General features: G+C 41.4%; 1 long non-coding RNA gene across 1 annotated transcript; it reads left to right on the top strand.

The window, feature by feature from the left end:
* Positions 1-12651: 12651 nt before the first annotated feature.
* On the top strand, positions 12652-25968 carry LOC134160991 (uncharacterized). Its single transcript, XR_009963780.1, has 2 exons — positions 12652-12905; positions 24066-25968. It is a non-coding gene; the product is annotated as an uncharacterized LOC134160991 (long non-coding RNA).
* Positions 25969-26243: the final 275 nt, after the last annotated feature.

The following is a 26243-nucleotide window of genomic DNA, read 5'->3' as shown; positions in this document are numbered from 1 at the left end:
TGTCTGCAGATAATTATAATAAGCTTGAAGAATACTGGAGAAGGAGGAAAAATAAATTTTTCCTAGAATAGCTTGGGAATTTTAGTACAGCCAGATTAACAACAGTTCTAGAGGAAAGAAAAGAAGAATCATGATGAATTGTCTGTAACATTTACAAAAATAATTGGAAGATGAATAGCAGTCAACATAGGCTGGTCAAAAATAAAGTTTTATTAAACCATTTTAATTTACTTCCCTGTAAAAAAAAAAACCCTTGTGGATTGGACTGGGGAGGAACAAAGGTCAAACAGCTTGATTTAAGAAAATGAAAGTTTGCTCGGTAAATTTGCAGCTGGCATTAACCTGAGAAGGACTGGAAGGACGTTGGAGGAAGAGGTTGTATTTGTGTGATAAATTAATGTCTGAAAAAACAGGGTTAAACTCATCATGAGGCAAGTAAAAAGTGCTTGTAGCCAGACACACTTTGCTAAGCAAACAGGCTCAAAACAAGTGGCTAGAAAGCACTTCTCCAGAAAAGTATCTTTTGGGACAGGAGATCAACAATTAACTGCAAGTGGGCAATGGCTTGCTGCTGTGAGAAAGACAAACATCCACTATCAGGTTCAGACAGCAGTGCTTTCTGCTCTGCTCAGCGTGGGAATGCTACGGCCAGTTTTGATCAATGGGCTTTTAAGAGAGTTGTGGATGGACAGAATAGAGTTCAGTGTCCTTTTCTGATAAAGGTTGTGCCATTTTTGCCTTTATTTTTTAACATCTGATTTATGAGTGAAAACTTAAAGACTTGGTGTCATGTTGTAGCACAAAAAAAGGCTGAAGCAAAGCCTGGCGACTGCTTTCAGGTAGTGAAAAGATAATTTCAAAGAGGACGAGATGGTTTGCTATGTTCATGATGGTTTTACTGTGAGGGTAGTGAGGCCCTGGCACATGATGCACAGAGAAGCTGTGGCTGCCCCATCCCTGGCAGTGTTCAAGGCCAGGTTGGACAGGTCTTGGGGCAACCTGCTCTAGTGAAAAGTGTCCCTGCCCATGGCAGGGGTTGGAACTGGATGAGCTTTAAGGAACCTTCCAACACAAATCATTCTGTGATCCTATGATTCTGTGATGATTAGGACAAACAGTGATGTTTAATAAATCAACATAAGGGAAACTTAATCAGACCATTAGGAAAACCTCTGAAAGGACAAGGGCAATAAAGCAGTAGAGCAGGTTACTTGGAGAGGTTGTGAAGTTCTTATGATTGTAGGGTCTTTAGGAGCAGATTGGACAAACATCTGTCAGGAGTAGCATATGCTGTTAGTGCCTTCAAGTAAAGGCATCTTTGATTCCTTCCAGGGCTATTTTTTGATGACTCTGTGCAAATCTAGAGGTTTACGTGATTAGCTGGGAGGAATTTGCATGGTTGTGTCATTATCTCCTTCCTGAGAGGGTACTGCTTTGCATAATTCAGTTCATTTATTGCTATTCACACATATACCTATGTGTAATTAAATACCTGAGGTGAGCAGGGAGAGGGCAGTTGTCAGACTGTTATGGGAGGGCTTGGCTGCAGCTGATCAAAGATGTGATCATTTGGATGGTATACATTCTGTTAAGGCAACATGATGCTGTTCATCTCTGTGACTCTTTTACTTGCTATTCCCTTCTCTAAATATGTTGTCTTTATCCGAGGGAGCCTGGAGAGCTGTAAATCTCTGCAGAAATTCTCCATATGCTGGTGATTTTCAGGGAACTCTGCCATACATAATTTCTGATATGAATGTTTGAATAGAGAATTAATTTACTTTGGGTCCTTGATTATTCTGTCTTGCAGTAAGAGGAGTACTGGCATCAGGCTGAAAGTTAAGCAAGGCGCTAGTTGCCCTTTTTCTCTGATCTTCACAATCACAGTAGGACTGTTGGAGTCAGAAAGCGATGCAGATGGGATGTACAGTGATCACAAAAAGTCAGTTTTGTGTAGCTGGAGTAATCTTTTTATTCCAGGAGCTTCTAATGAGTAATGAGACCATGTTTCGTATAACTCGTGTTAACATGGCAACATATAAGCATGCATCCATCTGCAAGCAGAGAGGATTTAATAACACATGAGTAAATTACCTCACTCATTTCTCTCTGTGAAATAGCCGACTTCTCTTAGGAGAGATAAAAGGATCAAGCAAGAGCCCTGTGAATTGCTTAATGTGTCATAAAGAGAGGACAGGGATGAATGAATCAAAATCATGACATTAGAAAAGATTTAGATTAATGGATTTTTAGTCCAAAACATGGTCAAATGATGAAAAATCACAATCCCGGCCACTGACCCTCACCCAGTGAATCCTTTCTCTGTAACTTCTGTTTGATTTCTGAGCAGTATCTGTCTTCACAAGGGTGCTGGAGGAGCAGACTTTACCACCACTGGGAAACTTGTTCCAGCTGTTTGCATGTTTGTGTAAACATGTTTGAACATGTTAATAATGGTGATAATTACTTTGATTTGCCTTGTCTTCAGTTTCTGAGCCGTGAATCTGGCTATGTTACAGTGAAAAGCTCTTGGTTTATTCCTGTGGTTCATAGATTGTATCTCTGCTGAAGGAATGTAGGGTACTATAGCAAATTACAGGCCAAATTCTGCGTGTTTTCTTTTGGGAAAAGGCTTAAATGAAGACAGTGGGGCATCATCTGAGAATACAGCTTGACAAGTGGTGGCTTTGCATGATACAGCAGTCTGCTGACAGGCACAGTGACTTCCTGCATAGTGGTCTTTTGTTAGTGTAGGAATTTGATGCAGAAATTGGAAAGCTGTCTAGATAGTAGGTTAGTACCATGTTCTGATTTTCTAAGGGATGAAAACTCCAGTGTTTCTAAGTGTTTTAACATTCCTATTTGGATTTATCAACAGATATTTATTAATAAATATTTATTAATATCTATTAATATTTTTTAAATTCTTTTTTTTTTGTTTGTTTTTAAAGCAAATGGTTGCAAATGGGCTCAGTTAAAGTCTAAATTCATCTTTTCCTTAGGATTTAGGATACAGCAAGTATTTTCTGGGCTTCTCTTATGAGGAACTCCACACTCTTAAGCAGGAATATATAGCATCATGTCTGACTGTCAGACTTGATTTAGCTTCAAACATGCAGGCCAGCAGCTGAAATACAACCACATGCAGATGAACCATAGGTTTTAGCCACATTAGACATTTAAACACACAAAGCAAAGTGTACTCAAAGCCAGGGGATGTCAGTTTTTGCCATAATTTGGCAAGTAAGGAGGTCAACTGTATTCAGCAAGTACTACAGCACATTTAAAGACAAACCAGCCCATGGATTGCTTTCAAAGGCAGTATAGATATTGTTAGCAGTACGCTAAAGCAGATCAGAGTGAACTCTTGGCTATGTTAGAAAATATTTAGATAAAATTGTAAAGGAGTTTCTGTATTTGGCTATTCATTAAACATATAAATCTGTGTGATCTGTCTTCACCCATCTGGAGATAGCAATGTTAATGAGTTGACTGCCCGAACGCAGTCTCTATAGAGTCACTTGGATAATTTGAGGCAGTATGATTTCAAACTAAGGATAAATACAGCTTTGTATAAAATAAGGTCTTGTTCCAGCAATAATTGCTTGTGCGCTATGTAAGATGCTCTTGAATCACCCCGTCAGAATTATTCCCAGAGCAGTAAGTGATAAGGGTTTCCATAAAGAGGCAATGCATCTACTAGCAGATTCACTAATTTTGTGTGGGGTTTGGCACATGGAATCAATTTACTTTAGCAGTCAGAGACTCTTTTTATGGCAGAGAAAGCAGTTAGTGGGAAAAGAAAATATACACAATTTATATTGCACTTCCTTGTTTAGGGTACCAGCAAAGCACATTTCCCAGCACACGTAAGGTAATCTGTGGTTATTTTTATGTTAATGTCAATGACAGCACTTCACAAGAAATCATTTCTTCCTGTTGAAATGTGCTGCTTGTTACTGTGACACCTATTCTTCATGCTCGTAACAAGCCTGGTTTTATCAGTCTCAGGGTTCGAAATATGTAAATACAGATTCACCAAGGCTTAATCTGACAAAAGAAAGCAAATGAATCGACATTCCCAAAGCTGTGTGCCTTGATCTGGTTGTCAAAAGGGAGTAAGAGGTACATTAGGATATGAGAGATCTGCTCTTGCTTGTGAACGACCAAGAAAAATATTAATTTTAAATGATGCATTTTAAACAATGTAATAATAATAATAACAACAACAAAATAACAATAGCAATAATATATCTATGAGTTGAAAGAGAAAATACAATTGACTGCATCAGCTCATGTTTGAATCTGAATGGGGTTACTCCTGTTAATGCATAAAGAAGAACTCCTGTGCTTCAGAATTCTTGTATGGAGAAATCCTGTGTAAAGGGAGGTTTGATACAGTGGGATCTGGCATATCAGATAAAAATAAATTCTTCCCACAAGAGAGGGAAAAACTGAAAGATATTCCTTGGTGAAAGGGATCTTTACTTTATAATAAGGATAAAAGGCAAATACGTTCTGTGGATGAGATCTGGCATTGAAACTTCCAGGGTAAGATCAGGTGCGGTGTCACTTTCCTGTCTAGCCAGTGCCGTTTCAGTTAGGTGAACCTCTGTTCTCATATAATCCTGGGCAGTTGGAGAGCAACAAGTTTTCTCCTTAATATTGCTTCTTCATCCCTTTTAATTACTAACGATTTAAAAAGTTAAAGAAGGAAATCCCTTGCCTACAAGATTTAGGGCTAGAAGAAGCTGTTCTTCAAGGTAAACATCTTTAAATACCATGAGAAGTCAATGAAGACAAAATTCAGATGGCGAGATGGTGACTTCTAAGTTGGAATCTCTCCAGGAGTCTTGAAATAAAAGCTTGTTGCCAGTCAGTGGACGTTATGGCAAAAAGTGACTAATAAGTGAACAAAACAGCCAATGCATTTAATGTGACAGCACCACTTGGGGAATTTGCATCTGTCTTAAGAAAGTTCGGTCAAGACTGGATCAAGCATGTAAATCACAGGCAAACCTGCAAAACAGTTCCATAACCTGCCAGAATAACCCTTTTGTCTCCAGCTAAGGATCACCCCTGATAGAGCCTAAAGTGAATTAAGCAAAACCACTTTCCATTAAAAGTAACCGTGACGTAAATGGATTTATCTGCATGCAACCAAGGCAAGAAAACATTAACCAGCTGGTCCCCATTCAGAGGCATCTGTAACCACCTGGAGGGAGCCCCAGACTGCAGTGCAGTGGCTCAGTGTGGGACCAAGCATGACTCAGTTTGTGCCTGCCAGAATCAACACTCAGTGACTGGACTGGGTTCAGAAACTCCTTTTAACAATTCTCCAAACAGTCTTTACCAGGCATTAACGTAGACTTGTTTCCATGAGCCAAATTGCAGTTGTATGGTTCTGGCTGGTAAAGGCTGGTGTGGGGTGGTCCTGCGATGTTGGTGGTCTTGGCACATGGATTTCAGTTCTGGGAAAAAGTGATCTTGGGATCCATTTGGCATGATGGCTATTCCTGCTGAGGCTGGGTGTTTGCAGACGTTATGAGCTCAGATATGAGAGAATTGCCTATTTGTGTTTTTACTTTCACACTTCTATGCTCTGGCAGCTTCATATTCTCATTGCTGATGTTTCAGGGTAAGTCCAGGCTCCTGTTACGTCTGTCTTTATGAGGATGAGGAAGGCACTTTGCTTTGGATTTAGTATTTGGTAAAAGTTTTCCTGTTTCTTTGTGGATATGGAGTTTATTCATCAAATTAATTAAAACTCAACTCACACATCAGCAGACATGTTGAAGTTCACCCAAACATGTGTTGAATGATTCATCTTAAGTACTCACAAGATCTGCCTGCTGTCTGATGTGAGTACATAAAGCCTTAGAGAGGCTGTACTAACCATCAGGCACTTAAAAGGCTTTCAATGCACCTTACCATTTATCCTATGGGTTTTGTACTTGTAACTGAACTGTGAATAGAAAACAGGTGATGACAGACACCAGTTAATTCATACAATTATAGAACGGTTTGGGTTAGAAGAGACCTTAAAGCTCATCCAGCTCCAACCCCCTGCCATGGGCAAGGACACCTTCTACTAGAGGAGGTTGCTCCAAGCTGCATCCGACCTGGCCTTGAGCACTGCCAGGGATGGGGCAGCCACAGCTTCTCTGGGCAACCTAGGCCAGTGCCTCAGCACCCTCACGGGGAAGAACTTATTTCCAATATCTAATATAAATCTACCCTCTTCCACTTTAAAGCCATTCCCTTTGTCCTGTCACTGTGTGCCCTTGTTAAAAACTTCTTAAGTTTCTAATCCACAGTCAATTTTCACGTTAAAATGCTTTTTTGGTGTCTCAGAAGATGAGTCCTCAAATATCTCTCTAAAACGTTGGCATGGAGAACTGCAAAAAGAATGGGGGTGCCTGGACCTTACCAGTTGCATCAAGCAAAATCAGTTAGGCTAAATCTGACCTGAAGAAATTTAGTCCAAATGTTTAAACCTTTACTCACCTTGATGACCAGTTGCTGATATGAGAAATCAATCCCTCTTAATCCAATGGGGCTGCTCGTAAGAGTAACCAGTTACCAATGTGACTGAGAGGTTGTTTTAACTTGCCTGACTTTGGAGAGTTTCTGCTTCCTCTGGAATTACACACCTTTATGTATGTTATAGTAATTTTTCTCGGTGAGTTCATAATCTCTGTATCTTCTGCTAATTCCCTTCGTATTTGAGTGCAGAGAGTTGAAAAGTAACTAAATAGTCATAGAAGATTGTAGAACACAGTTTTATTCAAGATTGAAGCCGTTTGCTTAGGTCACTTTACTCAAAAGGAGATGTATAAACCATAAATTGTTGTTTTAACCATTAAATACCCTGCTTACCTCCTTCCACATTCAATTATTCAAGGATTCAGTGTGAAGGGCTGCATAAAAGATAGCTACATGGGTGTTCTTTTCATTGTGCCACAGACTTTAAAGAGGAAAATGGTTATCCCTAAAGTATTTGTTCCCTCTTAGATTTTTGAGTCATTAAGTTGAACTTTCTCTCGTTTTGCATTGGTTGGCAACACTATGGTCCAGTTTATGTGTTGTTTCCAAGGGCTTTTGTAAACCAAATCACTGGACCCCTTAAAAAAATGTTTACAAAAAGGTTGCTGCAACCTGTACTCATAGAAGACTTCATATCATAGCAGAGGAGGATTAATAATGCATGTAATTATAATATACAATTTTCTTTAGGCTTTCCTAATTATAAAAAAATTACAGATAACAGCAACAGTGTGATTCTGAAATGCCTCTCATTTATTATGTAGCTCTCTTAATCAGTGATCTGCCACTGGAAATCAAGTCAGAATGTTATTATGGTCTCTCCTTCTGGATTTAATTACAGCAGTAACTCATGACTCAAAGTCTGAGCAAACACACCATGCAGTTTATAGCTTTGAAGAACAGCTATTAATCTTGCCTTTTACTCCCCAGTGCAAGCCAGTGAGAGCCTTCTAAAAATCTTTATGCCTAAAGATAAACACATTTACAAACAGGTTTGAGGTGGGGAGCAGAGAGCCCAACCACAGCGTCTACTCTATACACGCACAGTAGAGCATCCTCTCTGGGAGATGATCTTTAGGTGTACACATCACTGAACTTGTTCCCACCAAGACTTATTATCTTGCACCCTTACCATTGGTAAGAATGATTTCAGGATGTCAGCTCCTGTCCATTGATAGCCCACAGCAAGGACAAGACTTTTGCCATATCGGTAGGCTTGCTGAAGATGTGCGTCTGTGACTCTCATTATTTTGGACTGAGTTTTCATCTCTAACCTGACAATTAGCTGCAAAAGGGAATAATGCACTCTTCCAAGAACTTGATTTAGTATCAGGAACAGCTCTTGGCTTTGGCAGCATCCAGGGACGATGTCTCTCCCTCCAAAGCAGAAACATGCCCAGCCACATGCTGCTGACTGTGATGACAGAGCTGCTGGAGATGTCTGGGGATGCATGAGGTGGAGCATGCAGAGGAATGAACATGAACATGAATGCTTGTTTTCTAAAGCTAACTCTTTTTAAGAAAATCTAATCTTGTCATCCAAAGGAAGGACAAGGTTAAATATCTTTGTGTACCTCAGACTAATGTCTACCGGTGCCTATGTCTTCCAAAAAGGAATCTAAGCCATGGCTAAAGAAGATTCACTTGTCCTCTCAAGCCACCACCTTGAGCACCTGCTTTCTATACTTTCAGCATTTTGAGAAAGAGTAAGCTGGGACATAGCCAGCCTGTTTCTTTTTTTGTATGGTTTGTTTGAAATCACCAGGGGTGCAAGGGCCCCAAAACCATCTGCTCACTTTCCCAGCCTGATGGATGGACCGACAGCCATTTGGTGTGGGTCATTTGGGAACCTGTGGGAAGGAAGCAAGGAAACATTTGTACTTGACTGATGCAGCTTACGTCCATGCTGCAGTGTGTTATCAGAACTGGTCAGAAATGCTTTTTTTTACCTGAGTGTTATTTCATCAGGACCTGACAATTGTTTGAAGTGGAAAGTACTGGCAGGAAAGGCTACGCTTGAGCAGATTGGTCTGTTTGAAAGACAGTGACATTTCAAAATTGATATTCTGAAATTGCCACATGCCCTTCTGGAAAAGGAGTAAAAAAAAAACAGCAGGAAAAGGTTGGTATTTCACTGAAACTTGTCAAAAACAGAGAGGTGAAGTACTGTGCCCAACCAGCCTGAGCTGTGTGTGCTTTTGCTTTGCTAGCCTTTCCACACTGCAATGTTTCGGTCTTTGTGGGATGAATTTGGGGGTTTCCACTCCTTTGGTTTTTTTCCCTTTTTTTTTTCCTTTTCTCAGATTTGTGAGAGTTGTCTGGACACCATTTTCTCCCAACCCTGATTTCCAGCTCATGTTCCAGCAGAACCTGGGATCCTTTTCACCCCAGTTAGCCAGAGAGGAATGGCTGAAGGCACAGCAGGACTGGGTAAAAGATGTTTTGTGCCAAACAGGAGAGGAGGAGAGCAGAAAAAGCACTTTGGTAGGAGCTCAGGCTACGTTTGCAGTAAAACATCACTTTACTCTCATCTCACCTAACATTAACCTTCCAAAACCAAGATCTCTTATCAAGCATCTAAAAAGGTGATACAGGCTTTAGCAGCACTGCCCAGTGAGAGCTGACTGCCCATTCACAGCAGTAGGCTCTGTGCTGCCCTTTTAGGATGTCTCCTTTGGCTACAGGAGGGGCTCTAGAAAGGCTAAATATCAAGGATGTTTAAATGCCATGTAACTAGGTGGTATGAGCACCTTTGTGCTTCTTCCTCTTGGCAGTCTACTAACCCAAGGGGAAAGCCTGAGAAAATAAGTATAATTAAACCCAACTGCTGTGGACAATGTAATTGAAATTTACTTTAAAGATTGACATTGCTTAGGCTGAAACCTGCCTCAAAAACCCCTCATCTCCCTTCCTCAAACACATGAGTATTCTGTGTTTTGTACAACAAAATATACAGCCAACTCTACTTGTTAAATTTGCTTTCAAACTCATCATAGGAAATAAATCTTGCAGGAAACAGAGGAAATCAATAACTCTGCCATATTCCCAGAAAAAGCTGTGGGAAGAGCATCCTCTGTTACGGATTGGATTCACTCTGCTGTCTAGAACTGCGGATACGGGAAGTAAAATTCACCTCCCATTCCAGCATTCAGATCTGCTGCTGCAGGGAGCTGTGTCCTTGATGGCAACGAGCCTTGGTGTCAGCTTAGAGCAGAAGAAACCAGGCTGGAGAAGGAGGACAGGGTTTCTGGCTGCAATAGTGTGACACTGACACATGAGGCTTTAATTTCAACAGAGGAAGTGGAGCAAAAAGGATTGCAAAATCTGGTTCCATAGTGGTCTGTGGTTCTGCTTGCTGTGTTTGGTGTCATATCTGCGGTCTCGGAGGAAACATCAGCTGGTTCTCCTTGGTTTGAAGCAAGATGGGGAGATGGGTGGAGTGCAGTGTTAGAGAGAACAGGGAAAAGTGGTGATCCTTGGTGTATCAGCAGGGACCAGAAGAGCCCTCTCCTCTCATCCTGGTTGAGAAGAAACAGTAAAGCATTTCTTCACACTTTTTTTCCTCCTTAAGGCTGTTCTGTGTCTGTGAATACTGAAAACCTTTTTTACATTTGTTTTGCACTATGGACATGAAGACTTACCCAGGTTGCACATCTCCAGGTCCCTAGCAGACCTCATCTTTGAGTTGCTTTGTTCCAGGGTATCCCAAAGCCATCTGAGGAGATGGCTCACAGGCTGTGGGAGGTAATTTGCTGTGGGAACTGAGAGGAGAGCAGTCCACACAGCATCCTTAAAGCAACCCAAAGAGAAACTATTGCAGAGAGTAATTACTCTCGCAATCCTCCAGGCTCGCTTTGCCACAGCACTGTGCAGTGAGATCTGTGCAAATTTGGAGGTTGCTGTAATCCCCATCGCCATTCTGTGATGTGGAGGGAAAGGTTGTTTTCATTCGGAGGCAATCACTTACCCTTTATTTACTGTGAAGGATGAGGATGGGGGACTCGGAGTCCCAAAGCTTTTCACAGTTGGTTTTGTTGTCTAATTATTTTGCAGAAGAGCTGTTCCCAGCAGCGCAGGGCTGTTTCCTCTGCAGCAGAGCCTGGGGGACTCCTGCCCTTGCAGAAGGTCTCTCTAGAAGTGTTTTGCTATAGGATAACACTGCAGCTCACGTGTCTTTTTCACTTACTTTGTTTATGTATTTTTAATGCATCACATGAATAAAGAAAAGTGCCTTCCATGTTGTCTTTTGAAGGCAGATATTTGTATTGCTGTTGTGCTGTCGTGGCTTGCCATGCCCAAGTGTATTTACGTATATCCATCTTTTCCTTCCAAAAGCAGCCCTGTCAAGTTTCCCCAGTTGTTCAGTCAGTCACAAAACACTGTTGTAAAGCTAACGCTGCTTTATGTTGTCTAAATAGATGTGGGTCTTCTATTGTTCCTGCTGTCAGCCTTATTGTTAAATTGCTTTGAATTTGCAATTCTCTGTTCCGAGGAGAAGTTATTACTTGTAATTAGGATTGTTAGATAGTAGCACTTTTCACTCTAGAGTTAATGAGTTATGATCAGGACATATCTTCTCAGTAGTTTAGAATATTCCCATTGTTATTCTGACATCGTTATTAAAAAAAAAAAGTTTAGATAGCAGCTCACTTAAACCAGCAAAAACATTCACAGGCTCCATGAAAGTTATGGATGGCTAAACATGAGCCTGTGTCACCACTTAGGTGCAGAAAGAGTCCTACCGTGATGCATTGCACCCTAAGATCCATTATCAGGCAGGATGTCTGAGTTCAAGCTTCACAAGAGGCTTCCAACTGGAGCTGACACTGAGCAGGCAATCAGAGTGGCAAACTACCTTTCCACCTTTTATCCCTGTCCCCCTGGGATGAAAGCACTCTCCTTCACAAACCTTTGTGGACCATTCTAAGTTTCCTGCCGGGTGAGGAGGCTGTGGAGGCACCATGGCACATAGAAATGGTGCTGAGAAATGTGAGCTACAGTCTGGAGAAACTCTTCTTTCCCCCACCTGCTTTTGCATTGCAGGGTCCCCGCACTGTGATTTCTGCACCCAAGCAGAGGAACAGGCACTACATTTCACCACTGTGTTTAATCAGTGGTGAGATTAAGGTAGGCATTGGGCTTGTGTGGGTCAAGAGAATCTTATAAAGGTAGCACTGAACCAGGATGCTGAAAAAACCTCTTCCAGTCATTTGGAAGGTAGATTCTAAAGTGGTGAGCTTCAAAGGCTAGAAAGAGTTCTTTGATCTTCCAAAGCCTGTAAATGAGAGCGCTGTCTGCAGGATGCAACACGTGTCCAAACAATCACAACAAATCTCAATGGAGTTTTCAAGCAGCAAAACCCTTAAGAAAGAAATGAAAAGGGACTTAATTCAGACAGTCAGCCCAAACAACAGCATGGCTGTCGCAGATGTTTTTGGTAGACGTTGTACAATAACTTATTAACTCAAAAATAAACTATTTGACTTGCCAGCTGAATGCTTGACAAATGAGGGAGATGATGTTTAAAGACATAAAAAAGGAAACAAAAGGGATGTGGACCTGGAATAAGGGAGATTTCAGTCTGTGCAAGTTTCTGAGAAGATCACAGCTTCAAAAACCAGAGGAACATTTTTAGGTGGGAGGAAGTAATGAAAGACATTCTGAAATGTTTTTGTTGTGGTTTTTTGACCTTTTACTAAGTGCTCCAGGCCTGCATGAAATGTTGAGCTATGGGGTGGATTTGTTTGCTCTTAGGTAAAGCATGCTCAGAGAACGTATTTGTGAGCACAACTGTGGGCAAAAAATACTTGAGGTCCTCAGATGGGCTGTGCCATGGCCAGGCAATCTTGGGAAGGGTCTTTCAGGCTAACATTTGACTTGGTATATAAATCTAGGCTTGGCTCTGCAGTGATGCTTTGCTACTCAGTTCCCCATGGAATGGAGTTAAATACCTCAGTAGTTTTGGACCTGAATTACTGAGAATACTGGAAGGGGAGTATGTCTGAGCAGTACACTTATATTCTTTCCAGAGATGTTTTTTGAGCATCAAAACCAAATTGCTGAATTCATTTGTGTATTTGCTTATCTTAGAGTGCAGTATGTCTGGAGGATACATCCTAGTCTGTGAGCCTCTCCTTCCTAACGTCTTGCCATCAATTACAGCATTAGTTACCCATGTTTTCTGTTTCTAAATACATCTGGACTTTTGTTTTTAATTATTCATTGAGACAAAGACTTATTTTTTACCGGAGTTTCTAAATGTGCTCTTGAGCATTATGGAGACAACCTGTGACACCCAGAGGAAAAACAGGACTGGACAATGGAGTCTGTGGTGTCAAGGCAGTCATGTAAAAAAGGAGGTAAGGTTCAGCGTTTGCTTCTCATGTACTGTCTTTGGGTATCCTATTGGAATTTCTAGGACAATTGCTTCTTATAAATGGGTTGTGACAAGCAATTACACATCACTCTACACATCTTAAGAAAGGAAAAGCAGAGTAATTGAAAATAGGACTGTGAGAGCTCTCAGGAGGTCACTCAGGCCATCTCCTCACCCAGGTGGGATTGGCTTCACACTAACGACTTGTGACATATGTTTGTCTCATGTGTTTTCAAAACCCGCCAGTAACAGAGGTCCTGCAACCTCCCTAGGAAATGCTTTCAGGGCTTATCTCTGTTTAATGTTGCAGCTTCTTTCCTACTGTCTTCCTCATGTTCCCCTCAAGGCCATCGTGACACTGGCTCTTCTTTTCAGGCTCCTAAGGAGCACACGGGATGGTCATTTCCTTTCTTCTACAGCTACAAGACCATCTGTTTGGAGACTGCTATCATGATTCCTCTTAGTTTTCTCCTTTATAGACTAAACAATCATGCCATCCTTTTAATCTTTCCTCATAATTTATGGGGTTTAAACCTTTCCTCATTTTTGTTGTTCTCCTCTGGACTTGGACTAATCGATCCATATCCTTCCTGAAAGCATTGGCCCAAACCTATGTTTCAGTAGCTGCATTTTCTCATCCTGATATTTGCTTTGCAAAGGGTGGGTTGCTCATTGCAACAAGGATTTTCAGGACTCTTTGTTTAAAAGTCTTTGGTAAATGCTCAGTCTTGGATCTGGTCTGGTGTTTAGATAGGCAATACAGACCAGAGGAGCTTCAACATCTCTGCTGACCTCCAGTGCACTAACGAGTGCTGAATTTTAAATGGGAGGAGGAGGAAGAAGGAAGATGGTGAGAATATAGAGTGGCACCATTCTCAAAGATGTCTGATTCTTATAAATTTTGCTGATCTGTGTTGGTCTCCAACAGTCCATATCAACTGAAACTTCTCAAGCAGTATGAGAAATTCTCCCAGTTTGAGCCTCTGGGCATGAGAGCAGATCCATTATGGGAGCTGGTCAAGAGGACTCTTCCCTTCTGGAAGAAATACTGGCATTTTTGGCTTGTATTACTCTCTTTTAATCCTGAAACCTCCACTGATGGTGGCAAAACACCCATTAGGGGTCATGGCCAGCGTGTCTTACAGTAGATTTCCGTCCCAGTTTAGTAGGGTTGGGATGGAAAAGGGTTTCTCTTCCCAAAGTAGCTGAAGGACCAGATGATTTTTCCAGTTACATAGCTCTCAAAAAAGCCTCTAAAGCCCTTGGGATTAGGCAGCCAAAACATCATCATCTGGGTGAAGTTTCATGGGGGAAAAATATGTCAGCAGATAATGGAAAATGGTTTGATTTGGTAGGAACATTATGAATTTGAGAGGAGAAAAAAAAGGAAAGGTTGTTGTTGGCTACCTCTTTTACTGGTAATGTTAATTGCGAAATAGGGATCACTTAAAAATAAGCAATTATAATTGCATGATTATAATTTTTTAGGTTCCCAAAGCTTTGCTGGAAACTGAGCTGTTACTGCAGCTTGTGCTGGGTGTCTGGAATATAAAATGAAGGGAAAACAGCCTTACTTTGAGTCTGTGAAGTTAAGCTTGTTGCTACCTCTCAGTTTGAAATTTCTTTATCCAACAGATTGCACACTCTTTTAAGGAAGCAGAGTTTCAGTGTTTTCGGCCGTATAGTGTAATACCACATAAAGCAAGAGAAAGCAAAGGAAGTTGGCTCATGCTGGAATTGTTCTGGTGTTTTCTCATACAACAGAGTGGTAAATTGTTTTCCTTGGCTTTCTGGAAAATATCTGACCTTGATACTCCATATTCCATTTATGTAAACAATTACAAAGGCATCTGAGCCAAATAGAAAAGACTATTTCTTGAAAACCTGCAGGGAATGCACGTGGGAATTTCCCACATGCTATGGCAATCTTAAAAATACCTCCTTGTAACCCCACAATATTAATGATTAACTCCGGAACTGTGAGTTTTTCCAGACTTCCAGTGAACTCAGTGATTTGTGTGTTCAGCTGCATGTATCAGGGAGAGGTAGTAAAAAAAAGGCATTTACCTCTTTTTGCAGCTTGCATTTAACAATCTGCCACATTTTCCCCTTGAAATTCAGGATTTCTGTAGATTTCTCAGCTGATAAATCTCACAGTACAAGAAACGTCATTTTGTGGCTAAGCTGTGTGCTGAGATGCTCTTGTGAGAGCAAGCTGGAACCAGTTTTGTTCTTCGTGGATTACTCACAGATAGAGCTGCTTTGCTCAGGATGCTCACCCACACGCTGCAGCGAGAACCTTCAGAGATGTGCTTAACATCATTGATACCTTGTTTATATACATCTGAAATTCAATATTAGTGTTAGCTTTGTGAATTGTTTCCGTTACATTTGCTGAAGAAGAGAGCAATAGCAGAGTGCCCCTTAAGAGGTAACTTCCCAGAGCAAGCAGGGCTCCTCATGCAAAGATTCACATCACACCAAGTCTGTTCAGCTCGTGACATGGTGGGCAGCACCACTGACAACAGTTTGCAAATGTAAAATGTTGCATGAAGCTGTGGAAAGATGCTGAGTGCCAAACCTGCACCTATCTACACCAACAGCCTGTCCTACAATAGTAAAGAACATTCAGCCTCTTGGATCACTATTTCTTTACTGGTATCGCTTAATGTAGCAGTGTGGTCTATCAACCATCCCACTGCACCATGTGTAGTGGTGGTAATATTTTTATCAGTAAAATTTCCAGAGCACAGTTTTGTAATTAATTCAGCTTGAAAGACTGGAGCCTGGCTGTTATGGGTGCCAAGTTAGCACTCATCCTTACTGGGCCAGAAGAAAATGGTTTTGGAATACCTTGTGAACCAGCACACCCCCATTTCAGGGTGTTTTTAATAATATATCCATCATTTAGATGTATGTATATAATTTAATCTTTTATTATCTATCTATCTATCTATCTATCTATCTATCTATCTATCTATCTATCTATCTATCTGCTCATCTGGATGCTTCATTGGTTCATATAAGTCTTTTTTGACTAGTGGAGCAGGCCCAGCATCCTAATGACACAATCACAATCAGGCCATCAGAGCTTCACTGCAGTGGATGCTGGCAACTTACCTGTCCGCAGTCAGAAAAGATAAATATCTCTACAAAGTGGACTGGGAAACCACACAGTTGGAAGCAGATGGTAGCAAAAAAAAAGAAGCAAGCTTTAGAAAAGAGGAGGGGAACCTGTTTTTCCTTCTGCATGGAAAGATGTGTACACTGGAGATGTGAGTGTGTACATGTGAAAGACAGGAATGGTGAAGTGATTAATTTCATTCCTGTGATTACCTTCTTTTGGGTTAGCACAGAAGATGCAGCCTTGCTAGACCTTCAGTAAGTGAAACCCTTTGTGTTTGTGGGGAAGTAGCAGAAAGTCTACCAGGCAAGGGGGTGTCTTAGTATGCCCAGACTGGGCCCCCACAAGCTGCACTGAAAGTTGTGTTTGACTGTATCAAAGTGACTAAAATAATTGAATCTGACAAAGCGCTGCTAAGAAATGAATCTAGTTATGAATCTTGCATTATTTAATGACCATTCTTGAAACTTGAGCACCTTTCAGCAGATCATTTGATGAAAACACTGATTTCTGAAAATCAGATTGACTCCTACTCCTTCCAGTCATTAGGAGTGATCTGAAATCAGAGCTGAGAACACCTGAAAGGCTTGAAACTCAGGAAGTGCAGGAAGAATAGACACCAAATCCTTAAACCCAGGATGTTTCAAAAAAACCTCTTCACAATGCCTTTTAAAGAAAAGATGGGAATGTTGTAGTTTTTTGTAACATTAATAAAAAACTTGCATTAATACTAACCTGCAGTAGTTGTTTAAAGGAAGAACATGTAGAGGTGGGTAACTGGCAGGTAATGAAATCTCACCTGAGAAGATGCTGACCCTTTCAAACTTTACTACTCTTGGGCTCATAATGTTGTTTGTGGAATCTATTGCTCGGTGTCTGTGTGCATTCATATAGCTCTATCTGTATGTATATGTATTAGGTTTCCTTCCTTCTGTGCCTAATATACAGAGGATGTGGCTTTGCGTCAGCCCTGCTGTGACATTTGCCTTTCTGTCTGGCTGTAGAGGCCCACATATTCAGCTTGAGTTGTCCTGGGTTCAGTTGTTTTCAAGATAGATGTTGGTTATTATATTTGTGGGGTTTGGTTTAGAGTTAAAGCATATGTTAAGGCACACGTGGTAGGGACATCTTGCCCTTGAAGACAGGAAGCATATAGCCAGCTGGTCAGTACAGTACATCTCTATCTGCTTGATTAATGCAGGATATGGGTCTGCCACAGCTTTTACCTTCAGATCTTGGCTCTTCAGTTGACTCATGCTTTCATCCTCAGAGAGCTTAATTTTCCTCCCAGATATGATTTATTCCACCTTTTTCTTTTTTTCCCTTAAAAAAACCTCCAACAAAACCCAAACAATCTTAAAAGTATCCAGTTACTGGCACCAAACTCATGAACTTTTTCTCTATTCCGTGTTTTCCGTTTTTTCATTAAGCTCAGTTTGACTGGAGCTACATGCTGTCCCTGCTCCTAAGCTGGCCATTTCCTGCTGGAAAAGGCAGGGAGAAACTCTGCACTGACAGGGAGAGGAATAAGACATGCAGTTCTCTCTGTAACCCCTATGGATATTATGCTACTGTATGTGCTTCTATCATTTGTAAAACCCCTGAAAAGTAAGACTTGGAAAAACTTGTTTGCATATGGCACTCACTGTACTATGGAACTATGCCTTATTGTCATGGCGTTATAAGAGCTTCACCTTACTGTTAGCTGATGTAATAAAACCATATCTATGAAGCTTGGAGTTCAGCAACTGAATTTTGTTCTGTACCCTGCTACAGATCGATCTCCGTATGTTTTATTTCAGTTAGGATTATTGCAGATGTAAGTTTAAGTGTCTGCCCTCTTTTAAAGCTAATTCCCTGCTTCCTCCAAGTTTCACAGCAGTTAGGCACTCTAGGAAATATTTCTTTGACTTATTAAGAATTTTTAGGTTATAAATGCATTGACCTAATGGGAAGCCTCTAGGAAAATCTATCACCAAATTTTATCTCATTATTCCCAAGTTGTTCTTTATGTTGTGCACCTCTGTTCTGTCACCTTTTACTTGCTTCCCTCTAAATTGAAGGCTGTTATACTGCCTTAAATCTCTCTGCCTATGGGAGTCTTTTTAGGCTGCAGAACATTGTAATTAACCACTTTGGACTTTCCAGGTTTTGCTGCACATATGCTTTGCTCAAATTCAAGCCCAGGTATGGCAAACAGAGTTCCAGATGAAGGCATGCTGTTAACTAACATAATTGCATTATTCTTCCAACAACACTCCTTTTCAATGACTTTTCTTTTTACTGTTGCTGTGCAGCAGTCAAACATGCCTTTTCCCAATACATCTTGGCAAACAATAGGCATTAACTTTGAAGCCCAAGGCACTTGAGCTTTTAAGGTTGAGTGTCCACATGTTATAAAAACAATTCTTACCTGATTGTAAGCTTCATAAGCACTGAGGAAGCCCCAATCACCTTTTAAATTCATGAGCTATGCCTGTTATGCCTGGGAGGAACTCTTAGCTAGTGGGACTGGAGCAGCCTTGGTCCTCCTCCTGGGTGCAAGTGAGATCAGCATCGTCCTGCGCCACTGACCTGAAGGTGAGGTTTGTACAGTGCTGAGGAGATCCCAAGCTACAAAGCAACCAGTCTGATGGAAGGATGGGTTCCACCTTCCTCCACAAGAGCTGTGTTTTATCTGGGGATAGGGTAGGCTGTGGAGGGTGCGCTGCCAACTTGGGTAGGAAGATGGTATCTGGAGGAGATGCTCTGCTACCACAATTAAACTGGGTTTTGTTGACACAGAAAGAAACTGTGAGCTGATGCTGGCTGTGTCACAGCACCATCTGCAAAACTATGTTGTATTACAGAGACACTGTAGTAGAATTAGACAAAGGTGTTGCAAACTGTGACGTGATTAAACACAATGCTCTGAGAAGGAATCTATAGCAGTTCTTGCTGAAGGACTCTGAAATGATCCACCCAGCTTATGGCTGTGATAACAACAGGCAGACAAGACACTGTTGTGTCCTACCAGGTGGATAGAGTAAGGCTTTGAAGAAAGAGTGGTGTTGTGCCTGTACATGAAACACAGGCTTGCTAGGACTTATTTAAAGTGCTGTGTGTTTGCCTCTTTGTGGTTTGGTCATGACCACGAATGAGACAGCTCAGCCAAGGGGAGCCACAGAGATTTCAATTCTTACAGCATTAACTAGGGAGAGGACCTGAAGTGATGCTGGTATTAGTCATGCGGAGATCTCTGGTGACGCACTGTAACTACGTCTGAAATTATAAGGGATATGGAGTAATCAGCATGAGTACGAGAAAGTGATCATCTAAGGTGTTGAAACTGCCAGATGTGAACCCAATACTTTCATGCTGACTGCAGAGCCAGATCTATACTTGCGTTACAATTCTCATCCACCCATTTGTACCGTAAAAGACGTCTTTCCCCTTGAACGAGTCTGGAAGGGGCCATGCAGCATCTGAAAGTTCATGATCCGTAGCTGTCAGAAGAGGCTCTGACTTTTAACTAAGCCAGCTGGTGATCAGATGCTGTGGCTTGCTATTTATTTTGCAAATCGTACCTGCAGACATGTTTCCTTAGCAAAGCCACTGATTGTGACAAATGTGTATAACAAGTGCAGCCTTCTATTGATTCGCACATTCTATTTTCCACTTTTGGTGGAAACAGATGGAATTCAGTTTTCTCACAATTACTATTAGCCAAGAATAACATCACTTAAATCAGTGCGGGGGAGGTGGAAAGCTGCAACTACAAAAACACACAGCCTGAAGAGCTGGATATTGAAATGTAACTTGCAAATAACCATAACTGATGTGTTAGCCAGGCCCTGATTCAAAAACATACTCTGGGCTGAAAGCATCACGTCCTACTGACATTATGCATGTGGCCTTCTGAAAAAAGGGTGATCCAGATTGTGCTTGTAGGTTAGATTCAGTGCATGACTGATGCTTAAAATGTAATGTCTCAGGACATTTTCCACTAAAAATAAACCTAGGGTAAAGTTGGATGGAGTTAATGCTAATATAAGGGTATGCAATCATGCAAATCATTGCTTACCTTGCAAGACGTTAAAGGAAATTCTTAAGAAATTAAAATATTAGTCCATAATTAGAAAAGAAGTCGATCATTAGGTATGCAATAAATCATTTCCAAATATTCAGTCTGTTTTAGATCAAATTGTTGTGAATTTAGAGAAGGTGCAATGCATAGCTAATGTCTGAGTATGAGAGAAAATCCTACACTCCGTGAATATTAAGGCTGAATCAAGTGCTTAAGGTTAAGAAATAACATAATTAAAGCACTTTTTGAAATCCTAGCTTCACACTGATTCTTTTGCACCATGCTGAACTCTCACTTGATGTGATCACAGGTATTTTAGTCCCACTATTAAGTATGGCCTCTGGCTTTGTTTAGTAACTAAAATGGGATTATTAGTTTCATTCTAGACTTCCATCTGTCCTTTTCATTATTACTGTATCTTAACAATTCCTCCAGACTATTACGTTTCTATTCACAATAGCCTTGTAAAGAGGCATTATTGGGTCTATCGTACAGATACTGAATGGAGCCAGACGTTTCCGTGTCAAAAAGGCAACAGGATGATTATGATATTCTATTTAAGAGCCTTTAATATTTTATAGTGCTTTATGTGTTCATAGCAAAGATACATGGAAATCATACAGCTGGTGTCTGTAGTAAGGCATCCGAAAAGACAAGGTGACTGGCTGGTGGTCATCCATGAAAGACTTGCCCTGTAATAAATGTGAAACCTGTGGCTTGATGCCTAATAAATCCTATTTTTTGGAGGGCTGCTTACAATATCTAGCAGAGGAAGCCTGAGGACCTCCAGTTCTGTGCCTGCATATTGGGACTGGAGTTACACTTCCACAGTGGTTTTGGAAGTTGCACTTTTAAACCTTAACGAGGTGACTGGAACTGTGTAAGATGAAGTGGTTGTTTTGGCTAAGTTTGGGCAAATATTCATAACAGCAGCAGAATGCCCCTCCTGTCCCTGAAATGATGCTTCTGTCCTATTTCAAGCCCTAGAAGCATCAGGGCAAGCTGGAATGTTTCATTTTGCCTTTTCACATGGCCAGAACTTTATTTTTCCTTAAGAATCAGCAGAGCAGCTTCTGCTGAAAGCTTTTCCCCAGGGATGGCAAAGCAAAAAACCCAACAAAACCTGTGCCAAATCTTTTTCAAGTGAATTTTGAAGTGCAAATCCCGCCACCTCTGTCCAGGCAGCCACATCTTGCCCACAGCCTGAATGCAGAACAATTAAAAGGAAATCTATACTCCTGTGTGCAGCACTTATCGTTTCTAAAGGCACTCAGCTGGTATGAGTGGTTCCACTTTCAAATGGGGCAAGGAAAGTGTGAATGAGTTGGCTGCTCAAAGCCTACAGATGCGGATGATTTGTGAGGCGGGAAGGCTGGGAAGTGCTGGGCTTGGGAAGGCAGGGTGGCACAACAGCTCCTGGATGCCTGTTCGTGCTGGGCAAGGGTTCACTTTTGGCTGGGGAGACAAAGCCCTTGCTCATGGCCAAGTTTGCCGCATTGCGGGAAAGGATGAGTCAGGCTCTTCACACCTGATCCACCACTGATGGTTCATCCAGTACAGAAACAGCTGCATCCCTGGCTCCCAGCTGGTATGGACTGATCATCCGCCCCTTTGCACAGTCACCACAGTCACAGTACCAGAGCAAGGTGGCTGCATTGGTGATGGTGTGGTGCGCCCAGCAAAATTGGTCTCTGCATGTGTGGGGTGCCTTTCCTGCACCCTCTTTGCCTCCATGGTTCTTGCAGTGACACGTCTTCCCTCTTGCCGCAACAGAGTTGTGTGTTGGAAGGCTGTAGTTTAAGCCGAGATGGCATCTTTGCTCTCCCCATTGTCTTCTGTCATTTGAACGCTTCTCAAGAAATTACTTTGTGGGCTTATGTTTTTCAAGTTAAAACCTGATGATGTATCAGTATCTGATACATAGTTAAATAACTTTCCAGTGCCCTTGTTTAATTCACAGCACTGAATCTTCACTGAAGTCAAATTATGAAGCACATGGGTGTTAGGATATTTCAGTACCTCCCTTTTTCTTTTCACTTATAGCTTACAATTCTAACATCCTTCTTAGAAGAAGCAAGTAATAACAATATAGCTTGAGCAGTTCTTGCTGGGAAGGTATTTCTAAGCAAAGAGGTAACAGACCTAAGTACACAAGACCTGCAAAACCTAAGATGTTAAAATAATCACAAACCTTACAAATGAGACAGAAGCGTAACTCTCTTACTACTCTTGGCATTGGTTGAATCTACAGAGGAAATTGAAGATTTTTATGATTCTATTAAAATTACTGTTCAACACATTCGAAGGGATGATAGAGAAACATAAAGGGCAGTGTCTCATATGTTAATGTTAACCTGGCAATATCATTTATATTGAAATTTGACTTGACTTTCAAGCACCATTTGAAAGGTTATTGCATGTGAAACCGAATTAAGCTATAGAGTTTGCCCTTTTATAATTCAAAATAAGAACTGCGTTTTTCATTCGACAAGTTCCCGCTTAACAAAGAAATATTAAGAAAAGGACCCTAGGATTATGCCTTGCCCTACCTCCCGCCAGCAAACCCCTTAGTTTTTTGGGGGGGAAGGAAAACAAAAGCAGGTGAAAAAGTCATACCCTTAGGGCAGGGCTCTGGTGCCAGAACTGGCTTATACCAGAGTGCACATTAATGAGGCTGTTTCACCTTTGCACCAGAATGCCTGAAATTAGATACTCTTCCAGTCTGTAGTTTCTAAGAAGTCTTGTATTTCCATCCCTGTCTTTATTAATTTGGGGTTGATGAAATCCTCTCCCATGTTGTCCCAACCTTTACGTCTTCCACTGCCCTAGTTATTTGAAGCACAATACCTTGTTTAGCTAAGCTAGCCCCTGCGTACGTATGAACTGGATCAAATAACCCTGCTTCAGTCACCTCTTTAACTTTTCCAGGAATGATATTAAAAACGAACGTCCATCTCCCCGAGGGTTTGCAGCGCGGAGTCTCAGCCAGTCTCCGTAGGTTTGGTAAATAGCTTGGGAAGTTTAGAATTTGCATAAAAACACCTTTAACTGAGCAGGACCCCGGGAAAAAAGAGTAAATCCCAGTCACCTTCATCCCAAGATGACCCCTGCAAATGCAACTTTTTACTGAGGCAAATTAGCTCAACAGAAACCATAAGGCTTTTCTGAGAATCTCTCCGCTGCGCTCCTGCCAACTCTACCACTTTGGGCATTAATCGACCAGAATTCCAGGCAGGCAGAAAGTGCAGACAAATGGTCACTGTGCAGGCAGCAAGGAGTCAGCCCGCGCCTCTGCACACCAGCCAGCACACCAGCGGCTTCAGACCTGTGCATATTGGCATGTTTGTGCCTGCTGTCACTAACAGGGGAGGCAGGAAGATGTCAAGCAAACAGAATCTCCGGCTCCAGCAGAGAAGATGGTGCCTTTGACACAGAGCAAAGATGGGATGGAGATAAATGTAGGGATTTATGGTCATTACAGCCAGACTGTTTAATGGAACAGGAGGAGCTGTCAGGAGTTCTCTTTATGAGGAATGATTTTTATTAAACCAGGAATGGATTTTCCTAGTTGAGGTGTTCAGCACAATTGGAGAGAAGACTTGGAAATAGGAAAGCCTTTCCATGAGGTTTATTCTTGTCGTTTTGCCTATGGCAACAGTTTTCAGATAATGGGTCGTGTTTTGGGGAGAAAAAGAGGGGCAGGGAAGGCAGCTGGGAAAGGTTGTAAGAATTAGGTAAAATCTTCTTTTCCCCTTAAATTTGCCCCATAATTGAAATATTTTATTTGCTATTGGGAGATATATTCATAGTTTTAAAAAGAAAATATTGATGAATGAAATTATTTAACTGTCTCCTTAACTTCCAGCACAAATAACCGTGTTTCCATTTTATACTTTTATAACTGCAAGTGCGGATAAGTTCATCCATCTCTATTCATGTAATTTCTTTCACAGTGAGCAGTCCTGTCTCCACTCCCACCAGAGTCATGCTTCCTGTGCTTTCAAAAGTAAACACGTTCAGAGGACACGAGTGGCAGCAAATAATGTAAACAGGAATTCTCATGGTAATTGTACCTGTGCTCTGCTATACTTAGAAGTGGAAGTCAAGTCAGTGTTTGGTGAAGCAAATCTCCTGCAACCAAGAAGGAAACAGAAACATAATCAACATTCGGGTCGGTCGGTCTGCAGAGGAAATCCGAGGTGCAGTTTCACAATACATTAAGTCCACAACAATATCGGTTCAAAAGTTCCCCTTCTGCCTGACCTTGGCCTTTTGGAAAGGGTTGGGAAGAGGAAAAGGTGTTTTAAAACCAGATAGTTCAGTAAACTGATCTGTAGTTTGACCTTAGAAAAACGTCTGCTCATGCAATTGGGAAAGTGATACAGAGAGGAAACAAGTCTGGGCACAGAATGATCTCCATGATGGAGCCATGTGGGCAGAGTTTGCTGCCAGAGACAGAAGGGTGTGTGAGTACATGCCAAGAGTAAAAAAAACCCAAACATTCAGATAGCTATGAGCATGTTCTTTGGTTTCAGATATCTTATTCAGTGATAGTTGGTACAGTGAGAGTTCCTGCGCAGCCTCATTTCTGGTGGGATGGACTAATTTCTTCATGATGAAACAGCTCTGGTGGCACCTCTGGTTGCTCCTTTCCAAGTGATGCTGCTGTGCAAGAACCGTCTACCAAGCTTAAGAGTTTCATGAGTTGGGACTTGTGAAAAGACACAGGGATTTGCATGTTAGAAGGTGGTAGCAATAACCATGTAATTCAAGTTTTGCATATTATGGTTAATACCAAATAGGACTTTGCCATGCAGATTTATTGTCAGTTGCATGTTATTTCTTGCTTGTTTGGTGGTTTTTTTTTGTTAGACTTACTGGAAAAAGCCCAGTGTCGACAGCCACCCTCTGCAATATCTACGGATGCTTCTTTGCAGGTAAGAATAATAACATTCAACAACACTGACATCTTGTGGCTGATGAGAAATGACTCAGACATGCCAGATTAACCACAAAAGTATCTTCATCAATTGTGTATCCAGCATCTCTTAAAATATATGTTGGTGCTTAAAGGGATGAGTATCAGAAGTCTGGAAACCAAGAGGTTAAAAGGCAGAAAACACATAAAGGTGCTAGTTGATTAGTTGGCTGAGCGGTGTGTGTGGATAATCCAGCTGCATGCTAATCCTTTTGGCTAATCTTCTTTGTGTGAGCGATTCCCTCCAGAGGACAGGGATAGAGTCTGGGATGTTTGACATGACAAACAGAAGCTGTTTCTCCCTGCAGATGATCTTCTTTGTGTTTTCCTCCTCTATCGGGAAGCTGGGAGAGAAAATACCTTTGGAAAAGACCCCAGGAGGAATCTGTTTTATCACCTATTGTTGCTTCCAGAAATAAAATGAGCAAAGCCAGGCTGTGAATGTCTGCTCCCAACCACTGGAGGTTTTTGGAAATAGGTGTAGTAGGGAAGACTGTATGGAAAGATTTGTAGGAGCAAACCCTGGTTGGCAGGAAAGTTGCAAACTCTTCTACATGCTTCGGCCATTGAGGCTTAAACATAACCTGTAAAAAACGGCTCTACTCTCGAAGTATGCTTAGGATAAGGAAATCTAGTTTGCACTCTTATAGATGGTGGAGAGGTCAGATTTCTTTTTTGGTCTAAAGATAGATGTTTGTGACTTTGAACATGTGACGGTCAGCCTTGGACTTTTCAGATGCTAGCAGCTTCTTGGATTGCTTCCTTGTTTGCATATGTTTTTGTTGCTAATGAACATCTGTATCCACTTTATCATCTGAACCCAGTGACAAAATGATTACTGAACATGAAATAAAATGTTATGCAATGCTTTTCTGCAAGTATCTAGAGAACTTTCATGCTTCCTTGAGGACGTGAGGTCTGGGACTGCGAGGAGCAATGACTGTGTGCTCTGATACAGCTTGTGCTCTCGGAAATCAAAGCCGTTGTCTGATTTGGGACCCATATTCTGTAAAATCATTTCTGAAACGTGGGGGAAGAACTGTAAAAGGCCACATCGAGTTGGTGGTTGGGATTAAATTGATTAGGAAAATCCTAAAAGCCCAAAACATAAACTGGTTCAGAGCTTAGGGAGACATATTTGCTAATTATCTTG

This window comes from Pezoporus occidentalis, unplaced genomic scaffold (assembly GCF_034315485.1).
Source record: "Pezoporus occidentalis ecotype Australia unplaced genomic scaffold, CSIRO_AGI_Poc_V1 ctg168, whole genome shotgun sequence".
NCBI lineage: Eukaryota > Metazoa > Chordata > Aves > Psittaciformes > Psittacidae > Pezoporus > Pezoporus occidentalis.
This window is presented reverse-complemented; position numbering and strand designations above follow the sequence as displayed.